This window comes from Megalopta genalis, chromosome 4, assembly GCF_051020955.1.
Source record: "Megalopta genalis isolate 19385.01 chromosome 4, iyMegGena1_principal, whole genome shotgun sequence".
NCBI lineage: Eukaryota > Metazoa > Arthropoda > Insecta > Hymenoptera > Halictidae > Megalopta > Megalopta genalis.
In genome coordinates, this window is record NC_135016.1 from 21,940,932 (window position 1) to 21,953,235 (window position 12,304).

At 35.3% G+C, this 12,304-nt stretch overlaps 1 protein-coding gene and 1 long non-coding RNA gene across 4 annotated transcripts in view; one reads left to right on the plus strand and one right to left on the minus strand.

Annotated features, from left to right (window-relative positions):
- Nucleotides 1-12,304, plus strand: part of SNF4Agamma (SNF4/AMP-activated protein kinase gamma subunit) — a 260,410-nt gene that overhangs the window by 96,548 nt on the left and 151,558 nt on the right. The window lies entirely within an intron of this gene.
- LOC143259286 (uncharacterized) lies at nt 6,632-9,796 on the minus strand. The gene is made up of 2 exons (XR_013033100.1): nt 9,279-9,796; nt 6,632-8,961 (listed from the first exon to the last, which is right to left on the minus strand). It is a non-coding gene; the product is annotated as an uncharacterized LOC143259286 (long non-coding RNA).

Sequence of the window (12,304 nt, forward strand, 5' to 3'; positions counted from 1 at the left end):
TTACAGAAAAAAACAGATTTTACATACAAACCGATTTGATAATGTTAAAATTATTTTGTAATGCGATATAGTACTTTTTAATGGCGCCGTAGAGTCGACACTCGAGTGCAAAGGGTTAAAAAAGAAAATAAACGAAAAATTGATTTCTTCGATTCGTCGGATCGTCGAAGAAAACGTGGCTCGCACCGGAGGCTATAAACTCGAAATCTGTCCGCTCGAACAGTCTCGCCGGCTCGGGGTCGTAAACTGCATCTGTGTAAACATCGGAGTTAGTAACGCGAGCGGCGTCGCTGATCATTTTAATAAAGTCCGAGCATCGCCGACCCTTTCACCGCGAACGCGACGCGACGCGTTTACGGACCTTGGGGGAATTCCGAACGGCCGCGTTTACCTGTACAATTAACGGCGATGGCCCAGTCAAAGCGGGCCCATAAACATTTTATCTGCGCGCGGGCCTCGCGTAACGCGTGCCTGTTTAACCCTTTTATATATATATATATGTAATAATATATATAAATATAAATATAATAACGATATATATATATATAATATAATATATTATATTTATATTTATATATATATATATATATATATATATATTATATATTATAAATATATATATTATATATTATAAATATATATAATGTATATAATATATATTAATATATATTAATATAATAATAATAATAATATATATATATATAAATATATACATTATATATTATAAATATATATATTTATAATATATATATATAAATATAAATATAATAACGATATATATATAATATAATATATTATATTTATATTTATATATATATATAAATATATATATTATATATTATAAATATATATATAAATATAAATATATATATTTATAATATATATATAAATATAAATATAATATCGTTGTTATAAATATAATAACGATATATCGTCGTTCGGTGCACTCGCCAAAAATACCAACGACGATATATCGTTGCGCCTCTGTTAGAGCCTTATTATACTCATCACAAAAGATCTGTGTTTAAGTATAACTTCATAAAATGTTAAAATGGCTCATATTCGATGCAACACAAGTGAAAAAATGTTTATTAGATCAACTTTTTGTTATGTCTTATGTTGTTTCGTGCCGAGGGTCTGTATATGCCAGAGTGAATCTTCCACGAATTTCAGGAAAGTAAATGTTGAAAACGATAGCCAATATAACCCGCGCCCGTTATTTTCGGAAATACCCGGCCCTAAACACATTTGCCACCGAACATATCCAAACCAATAGAATATTTCGATTTATTTTTTACGTACCAATTTCTGAACATGTTGATTTTGTCTATGTGCAATTACGTTTTGAAAAAGAGAAATTACTTTGTACGATTTTTATTGTCTTATACTTATGTTATTCTTATGATTTTTAACAAATATCGTAACTCCATTGGTATTGATTTATTCTCCATTCCTTTCGCAATATTCTGCTTTTTGAATTTTCTAAATATCACGCCTACTTTGGTTTTTACGAGCATTTTCGCAAACCTCTACAAATTCGCCGATTCGGCCCGGTATTCTTCGCCCAGGTACGCTTCCTTTGCTCGGTGCTAAAAGGGTTAAGGCCCGCCGCGCCGTCGCGTACACCGCACGCTTCTCCTGCAGATATTCCGTTTGTTTGATTTTTATAGTAATCGTTTATGGTCCGGATAAACGCATCACGGTCCGGAATAGCCCGATCCGAGATTCCACGTTTTCTCAATGAACTTGTCGTTCGCGGGCCCCGAGCGTGCCTCGCTTTGTGTGTCAAATGACTCGTTAACGCTGAGAAACCAGTTTCGCTTTTCCTTTTTTTTTCTTTTCTTTCTTCTTGTTTTTTGTCTTTTTTTTTTTGCGCCGGCACGAAATTTTATTGCCCCCGGTCGGGATCGAGCATCATATTTGCTTGCCGGGTCGATCAATTTTGCGTAATTATTACCCTCGAAGGAGAGAAAATTACGGGCAGCAATTTATTACGGAGCGTTCATTCACGTATGTTGCCACCGTCGTTCAAAATGTACACCGCGACGCGCGCTGGTAACTTTATAGCAAATTAATCATCGTCCCGTCGTAACATTCAATTTCGGATCAACGCGGCGCGACGAGGATAATTTACAAACCGACAGAAATTGCATCGGCGAGATGCGGGGTCGATCGGAAATTGTGAACGTTCTTGCGACGTTCCCCGGACAATTCGAAGCGATTCGGTGTTCCGGGCATTCGTCTGATAGACCGGTTCGACTGTCATCTGAAAGAAGAAAATAAGAAGTTTTTAATCATTTAGTCCAGGTCGAAAAATAATTGAAGAAAATTAGTCTCTTCGATTCAAAATAAAATAAAGCATTTCTGATCGAATATTTTAACAGCGACACTTATTCCGTGTTCGACGAGTATACTCGTCATCGCTCGATTAATCATCGCTCTAAAAAGAAGGTGTTACAGTTGAGTGATTAAAAGACTGCCAGACACTTATAGATAGACTTCCATTGGCTATTTTTATTTTAAAAGAAATATAATTATTAACATGTATTTAAGCGCAGCACAATTAACACGTTCCGTGCCACGTGTACCATCGATGGTACACGCTTGCATGTTTACTTAGTGAACTGAACAAATTGTTTACAAGAAATTTAGAACCGAAGAATCAATTTCCACCGCAAGAATGGGCGTTGATAAGTTTTTGTTACGTTGTTATGTGTACGAGAATTAATAATTGCACGTAATACATCAAGTTTTAGTAAAATATCAAAGTGTGAAGATTCGAGTAAAAAAAGCTCGGCACGGAACGTGTTAACCAGTTACTCGTGCTTGACGAGTATACTCGTCGTGACGAAGTGCCAGAATTTTGTATCGCGACGAGTATACTCGTCGTGGCGAAGTGCCAGAATTTTGTATCAAGACGAGTATACTCGTCGTGGCGTAGTGCCAGAATTTTGTATCACGACGAGTATACTCGTCGCGCGTAGAAAATAGTAACCATTGACTATTTTTATTTAAATTGCAAATTTTAGTGGCAACGAAAACATGTTCTCGAATTTCAAGACGTTTAGAATATTTCGAGACCGATCCTACGCGAAGGTGTTTACATTGTTATGAAAATAAGATTAGAAAAGAATCACGATATTGGCGTTCTCGACGTGCAACGCGACGTTACATTTATTACGTATGTAGTATATGTTAGTAAATGTCGGTAATAAAATTGTTAATTTCATAAAAGAAAATTAGTCTCTTCGATCCGAAATAAAATAAAACATTTCTGATCCAATATTTTAACAGCGACACTTATTCCGTGTTCGACGAGTATACTCGTGATCGCACGATTAATCGTCGCTCTAAAAAGAAGGCGTTACAGTTGAGTGGTTAAAAGACTGCCAGACGCTTACAGATAGACTTCGTGTCGCTAAATTGAAATGTAAACAAGTTGAAACACGTGTTAAAAGCTGTTGGATCGCAAACAAAAATCTTGTAACGATGTTAGCATTGGAATATTATTAAAAGCGAGATCTAGATGTAGCCATTATAATGTAAAAATCGAAGTGAACCAGAAATTAAAACAATTAACTAAGTTAACTAAGCTAAATTATGCTAATAAATTGGTTGTTATCAATTAGCTAACTAATTATATAACTAAGCTAAATTATGTTAATAAATTAGTTGTTATAAATTAGCTAACTAAGCTAAATTATGTTAATAAATTAGTTGTTATAAATTAGTTAACTAAGCTAAATTATGTTAACAGATTAGTTGTTATAAATTAGCTAACTAAGCTAAATTATGTTAATAAATTAGTCGTTATCAATTAGATAACTAAGCTAAATTATGTTAATAAATTAGTTGTTATAAATTAGCTAACTAAGCTAAATTATGTTAATAAATCAGTTGTTATCAATTAGCTAACTAAGCTAAATTATGTTAATAGATTAGTTGTTATAAATTAGTTAACTAAGCTAAATTATGTTAATAGATTAGTTGTTATAAATTAGCTAACTAAGCTAAATTATGTTAATAAATTAGTCGTTATCAATTAGTTAACTAAGCTAAATTATGTTAATAAATCAGTTGTTATCAATTAGCTAACTAAGCTAAATTATGTTAATAGATTAGTTGTTATAAATTAGTTAACTAAGCTAAATTATGTTAATAAATTAGTTGTTATAAATTAGCTAACTAAGCTAAATTATGTTAATAAATTAGTTGTTATCAATTAGCTAACTAAGCTAAATTATACGTGCATCTCAAAAAAGAAAAAGAAACGAAACATATGCGCCGAAACGAACGGAATACAAAGTGTAAAGTTTGTAAAATAAAATTGACGTTGTTCCCGTTATTATTCTGCCACATTTCGTGTCAAAGATCGGCGAAATAATCGTAATCGATAAGCAAGAATAGCAACGCTTTATCGATGCGGAAATCTTGCACAAGAAACAGCTGGGCAAAGAACTGCATCTGCATACTGCATCGAGCCAGCCGAGACAAAGAAAAAAACAAAATTACATTAGCGTGAACTCGACCGTCGACTTTGGCACTGATGTAATGGAAAAACGATAGCCAGCGGCCGCGACCTTCTTTTCCGAAACGTATTGGTCGCGCGAAAGAGGAAGCCGATGTTTAATTGCCGCGACTTGCTCTCCGCGCTTAATCGGTCGCTGCTTGAACAGAATACACAGCCGGGCGGCGGCGCTGCTTACTTTTGTTAGGCAATTGTTCGCAAATATTTACTAACAATGTAAACACCTTCGCGTAGGATCGGTCTCGAAATATTCTAAACGTCTCGAAATTTGAGAACATGTTTTCGTTGCCACTAAAATTTGCAATTTAAATAAAAATAGCCAATGGTTACTATTTTCTACGCGCGACGAGTATACTCGTCGCGATACAAAATTCTGGCACTACGCCACGACGAGTATACTCGTCGTGATACAAAATTCTGGCACTTCGCCACGACGAGTATACTCGTCGTGATACAAAATTCTGGCACTTCGCCACGACGAGTATACTCGTCAAGCACAAGTAACTGGTTAATTGTGCTGCGCTTAAATACACGTCAATAATTATATTTCTACGTTAATCCCGGGAGAAATTATTAGATTGCATTACACAAGCCATTGAATTACTTCACTAATGAATTCCTTATGGCTATCGAACCATTTATAGTAAATTCTCTCCAATTTTCCTTCAGCTTGCATACAAAAATGGACAATTTGGAAAAGGAGATACGATTGTTCGAGCCTTGCAGCTCGTTTGTTATAGTTCTTGACAGTCGGTAACTATAAAAACGAGCCGCAAGGTTATCATCTCCTCTTCCAAAATTGTCTATTTTTGTGCGCGATCTGAGCGCGAATTGGGGAGAAATTATTGTAATGAAATTCTCCACAATTGTCGTTCAGCTTATAAATCGAGCGCACAAAAATGGACAATTTGGGAAGAGGAGACACGATTATTCGAGCCTTCCAGCTCGTTTTTATAGTTCTTGATAGTCGATAACTATAAAAACTAGCCGCAAGGTTATCATCTCCTCTTCCGAAATTGTCTATTTTTGTGCGCGATCTGAGCGCGAATTGGGGAGAAATTACTGTAATGAAATTCTCCACAATTGTCACTCAGCTTATAAATCGAGCGCACAAAAATGGACAATTTGGGAAGAGTAGACACGATTATTCGAGCCTTAAGTTTCGTTTTTATAGTTCTTGACAGTCGGTAACTATAAAAACGAGCCGCAAGGTTATCATCTCCTCTTCCGAAATTGTCTATTTTTGTGCGCAATCTGAGCGCGAATTGGGGAGAAATTACTGTAACGAAATTCTCCACAATTGTCACTCAGCTTATAAATCGAGCGCACAAAAATGGACAATTTGGGAAGAGGAGACACGATTGTTCGAGCTCTGCAGCTCGTTTGTTATAGTCGTCGACAATTCGTAACTATAAAACGAGGCGCGAATTAATCGTATCTCCTCTTCCCAAATTGTCCATTTTTATGCGCAATCTATGCTTCAATAAGAGAAACATAACTCTATAGCAATTTTTAGTGGCGCCTCGGAGTCGCTGTGCGAGTGCAAAGGGTTAAAAGCCTTCGATTACAAAGGGCTCTGCTACCGAGGTAACTGTTGCGCGGGTAGCCAAAGCGTTAGCCCGATACACATAATGCTGAGACAATACAGGCGAGTCCTTGATTTAAATAACCGCGAAAGCAGCATATGACGTTCGGATTTCGGTGGGAGGTGGCGCGTGTGTGCATGCATATGCGACCGGCAGATTTGCGTGTGGGTAATATGCGACTCCGGTGCTGAGAAAAAGACAGGCTCAAAGGAGTGTTTTTCACTCAGTGACTCGCGGAACTTGGAACGCTGAAGGTGCTAGGAAAGCGCGCGCATCTTTCCTCCCTGAATCACGCGCGTGTGTCGCAACTAGTTTCGCTTGTTTCGCTAATTAATCGCGCCGCTCGCGATTACCGTTTCGCAGGAAATCGTGTGTACACATATATCGTATCTGTTCGAGCGTGCGGAAAATGCATTTTTTCACGTTCACCGCGTTCCGCGTATCAAAATTCTCGACGCGGACCCGTAACGTTTTGGGGAAAAGATTTTAGGAAATTTGGGAAAAAGAGATACGATCGTTCGAGCCTTGTTACTCGTTTTTATAGTTGTACAAATAATTGTAATAAGTGCTAGGAAGTTGCAGTTTTTACGATCTTTCAATGCTTGTAACTTGACTTCGCGTTAAACGATTTCAATGATATTTTCAACACGCGTGCAATTTAACCGAGATCTACAAAACGCATTTTTTTTAAATTTTCGTTATAGACTCGAATAAAGAGATTTTGTTTTGTCATTCCAATGTAAATAGCAAAATTGTAACAAAGTGGTTTACTTCATTGTCCGTTACACTAGTCTATCGTCTAAAAGAAAAGTCAAATCGTTTATTCTAGTTTTAACCAGTTAGCTGTGTTTGACGAGTATATTTACAATATGACAATATTTTGTGACACGACGAGTATACTCGTCGCGCGTAAGAAGCAGCGACCATTGGCTATTTAAATTGAAATTTTAAGGAAAAGAAAAACATATTCTCAAATTTCAAGATGTTCAGAATATTTTGAGGCGAATCCTGCACGAAGTTGTTTACATTGTTATAAAAATAAAATTAGAAAAGAATCACGGTATCGGTGTCCGACGTGCAAAGTGCCATTGTATATTGTTCCTTGCTTTGCTAAATACCACTCTCTCTCTGCAGCAGCAATTTGAATTTTTAACTTTTATAAGTGTTCGATTATCCCTGGGATTTTCGTTTATTATGTATATGGTATATGTTAACGTCGAGCGAATAAGTAAATTTGGTAATAAAATTGTTAATTTTATCAAATAAAACCGTCTTTTTGACCCAATATTTTAACAGCGACGCTTACATTGTGTTCGACGAGTATACTCGTCGTCGCTCGATTCTCGCGACGCATATAGGCGCGCGCTCTGAAATGGAGGCGCCACAGCTAACTGGTTAAAAAGGTTACCGCGTTCTATAAAAATGTCCGAATATTAATCGGAGTCACTGTTGTAGCTTCTGCTAAATTCTCTCCCTAATTGACGCTCGGATTGTACACAAAAGTGGACAACAAATTGGGAAGAGGAGCTACGATTGTGCAAGCCTCGCGGCTCATTTTTACGGTCGCCGATTGTCAACAATTATAAAAACAAGGCGCAAGGCTCGAAATCCAGGCGTCGCGATCATTGTATTCGCATGACACGGATATACATAGAAAATAACAGAGGATCGGTGCGAATCGTTAGGAAGTTTTCCGCAGTAGAAATATATTAACCCTTTGCACTCGATCGGTGACTCTGAGGCATCACTAAAATTATTATATCACATTCCAAGATAATTATCCATATTTATTAATTATATCCATATATATATCCATATTTATATTAACAAAGTTCAGGTTTAAAAAATCGTTAATAGTTGTACGAGTCGCCACAAGACTCGATTTCACATGCATAAAATGCACTTTGTCGTATCAAATGGAAAATACTATAAGTCAGAAAAATAACTTTTAATTTACAGTTGTAACGGCTTCGAGTGCAAAGGCTTAACATTAATCGTATTAATACATTCTTCCGATTGAACGGTCAGGGAAAACGCTATTAATTACAATTGTAAATTTCAATTGGTTTTTCTTTTTTACTCTTTTTTTCTTGTTTCACTGCAACGTGCACCGCGAACGTTCATCTCGCGACTGATTAGCGTGCAATTCGAAGAAACGAGTATTTCGAACGCGAAATACTTGATAAATAATTAATTCATTCTTTATATCGCTGATATAGTTATGAAATAGTGTAGTTCAGAATCTAAGATTCGAAGATATTCGCAGATTTCTCGAAATCGTTCTTCAGTTACGCCCCAAATTCGCATAATGTTCATAATGTTCAGCGTTGTTGTTACGTTATTTTTACTCAGAACGTTTCACTTCGGAACAATTCGCTTCGTAACATTTGAGCCGTTTATTTTGAAAGTGGCATATAAGTCACTTTACCGTAATGAAAAGTGGTGATTTTTTAATGTTTATACGAAATGATTTATACTGAGATATCAGAGTATAAATAATTATTTATACTATATATTCAGTATAATAATTATTTATATACTATCAGTATAAATAATTATTTATACTGAAATATCAGTATCCTGAGATAACAAATATAAGTAAATCTTCTCGAAAGTTAGCATCCATATTTTTAAACGTGTTAAAACGCAAACCCTTAAATATATCGACGTAAAAACAAAGTGACTTATGCCACTTTCAAAATAAACGGCTCATATTTGTCACAGTTACTTCGGTTACTTGAGTGCTAAGTCAGTTCGGAAGGCATTAGGCATTAGGCTAATCGGTCGAGCGGAACAAATCCTTCTTAGAAACGCAACACCGACGTCGAGTTTTCCCGAAAACCGTGGCTGAGAAAAAAACAGAGAAAAACAGAATATTCAACATTCAATAAGAATATTCAACTAAATAATAATAAGAATATAATAATATAATAATATATAATATATATAATATTATATAATAATATATAATATAATAAGAATATATAAGAATATAATAATATAATAATATTATATAATAATATATAATATAATAAGAATATATAAGAATATAATAATATAATAATATTATATAATAATATATAATATAATAAGAATATATAAGAATATAATAATATATAATATAATAAGAATATAATAAAAATAATAAGAATATTCAACTAAACAGAATCGTCCGTGTTCCATCGAATCGCCGAAGGGACGTTAATTTCGTCGAGCGGTCCCCGCCTAATCGTAATATTTACGGGAAACACCGCGCGTCTCGCCCGGAGTTTCGTTTCCTCGCCGCTATAAAAGACGCTGAACGGTGGCTCGTGGCCGTAGAGGATGTCTCGAGTTCATCGACGACGCTGTGTGTTCTATTGTTCGGTTCTTCTAAATTGAAAGCTAGCAGTTCGCGGCGTATCCTCCTTTTCGCTCTTTTTCCCCTCTTTCTCGCTAGCCCCTCTCCTCCCCTCCTCCCCCCTCCTCCCTTTCCCGGTCGGCGTAAGCTCTAAACATGATACCTGGCGATGTTGCGTCTTCGACCCCCACTCCTCGCTTCTCACGGATCCCCACTCCTCGCAGCGCGGCATTAGCAACTCCTACGTGTGCAATTCTCTCTCTCTCTCTCTCTCTCTCTCTCTCTCGCGCGCGCTCTGTTTTTTTCTAGCGGTTCATTAGAAATTGAAATAAAAGGTATCGCGTTTATGCGAGCGTGAAAATATGCCGCGACGGAATTACGCATAGTTGCGATTCGCGGCCGGGAATGTCGAGCGAACGGAAACTTTTCGGATGTCGATTTCAAACGACGATTTCACTTTTGAAACGCTTCGGACGCTCTCGCGGCGAACACTCTCGCTGCTTCGTCGCGGATTTCTTCCTTAACCCGTCAGCCGACGCAATTCAAAGATATAACAAGAAATTACATTCTAATGATGTTCATAGTAACCAAGTGGAACTATTTTTGCCATAATTGTTATCGTGTTTGTCTAAATATCAAAATTAAACTTCCTTAACCCGTTACCCGACGCAATTTAAAAATACAACAAGAAATTACATTTTAATGATGTTCATACTAACCAAGTGGAACTATTTTTGCCATAATTGTTATCGTGTTTGTTTAAGTATCAAAATTAAACTTTCTTAACCCGTTACCCGACGCAATTTAAAAATTCAACAAGAAATTACATTTAAAAAATTACATTTAAAAAATTACAATCAAAAAATTACATTCTAATGATGTTCATACTAACCAAGTGGAACTATTGTCGTCATAATTGTGTGTGTGATCGTTTTCGTTTAAATATCACAATTAAACTTCCTTAACCCGTTATCCGCCGCAATTAAAAAATGCAACTAGAAATTACATTATAATAATATTTATACTAATCAAGTAGAACTATTTTTGCCGTAATTGTTATCGTTTTCGTTTAAATATAAAATTTAAACTTCCTTAACCCGTTACCCGCCGCAATTCAAAAATACAAAAAGAAATTATATTAATGAAATTACATTCTAATGATATTCATACCAACCAAGTGAAACTATTGTTGCCATAATTGTTATCGTTTTTGTTTAAATATCAAAATTAAAGACCGTCCTAGTTTTCGGACATAGTAATAATATGTAAAACGAAGTCCACAAAGAACAAGTTTCAATCGAAAATTGTTCATTTAGCAGTGTTATGAATACTCTGCGATATCAGAAATAAATAAAAAAATGTTAGAAGGGGAAACCAGTATTTTTGTTCACATTTCTAAGGAACTTTGAAAGACCATTTACTGTAATTTTTCCTTGAAATTTCTTATTGAATATAAATAATATCCTTATTTGGACATAAATTTCCGAATCGAAGGTCCGAATAGCTTTCCAACAGAATTCGAATCGATGCGGCGATTTGAAGTATCTCGATGACGCAAGAGGCGGAATAGAGTATCTTCTCGGTGTCCGTATATCAATAAAAATCTTCGGGCCCCCCCGTTGATCGTTCTGAGACAGTCTCCTCCGGGTTTCCTCCGTTTGCCGACCCAGTTTCGCAGAGGCGAACTGTGCCGCGCATTTGTGTTTTCGTTGGACATTTCATGAAAGCGACAACCCGTGTAAATCACGGCCATTGTTTGCCCGAGAATATGACGAGGGAAGGGTCACCCGCGTAATCTTGAGATCGTGGAAATGCCTCGCTCGTCGATCGAATATATATTTCCGCTTGAATAATTCCGCGCGGTGCACACGCATTAAATCGCGCGTTCGTTTCACTATTGCGTCGCGGTTTTAACCCTTCGCGGTCGCGTGGCGACTCCTACTAAAGTCGCCATTAAACATTTTTGTGTCGCGTTTCAAAATAATTTCAACTTTGTCGAATTTGTTTATATTCAACGAAACTGTTAGAAGTGTAACTGTCGCGCGAATCGCATAATTCAATTTCATAGGTTATTTTATTTCGAATCTCGAATTTTATCCTATTATATTATTTGTAACGGGGAACTTTAATTCCATTAATATTATATATATATATATATATATATATATATATATTATATTATTATATTATCATTATATATATATATATATATATATATATATATATATATATATATATATATACAATTATATTAATATATATTAATAATATAATCATAATTATAATGAATAATATTACTATTAATATATATTAATATAATTATAATTATAATAAATAATATCAGTGTATATTAATAATATAATTATAATAACAATTAATAATATTAATATAATATATTAATATATATATATATAATATATTAATATTATTAATTATTATTATAATTATATTATTATATATATACTATATATATATATTAATTTCATTTGTCATTTTACTAATCGATCCCGTCAATCCTTGTGCACGCGGACAAAATCTCGTTCCGCGTGTAAATCACAAAAATGTAAACCACGCGATATAAATCTTGCTTCGTCATAAAAATTTCAATCGCTAAATGAACATAGAAATGTGAATATTTAAAAACAGAAAAACGTAAAACGAACTGACGGCGGCGTAGCTTCCAACGTCGCTAACGTTTCAGCGAACGTGTCGCTCAAGCGTTCGTTCTATCCTTTCACAAATATAATGCGTAACCTCTTCTCCGATGAATAGTTAATTAACTTTTTACGATAGGCGACCGGCAATCTTGACCGACGCGAACGATACTGATTTATTTGTTCTCCGACGAGC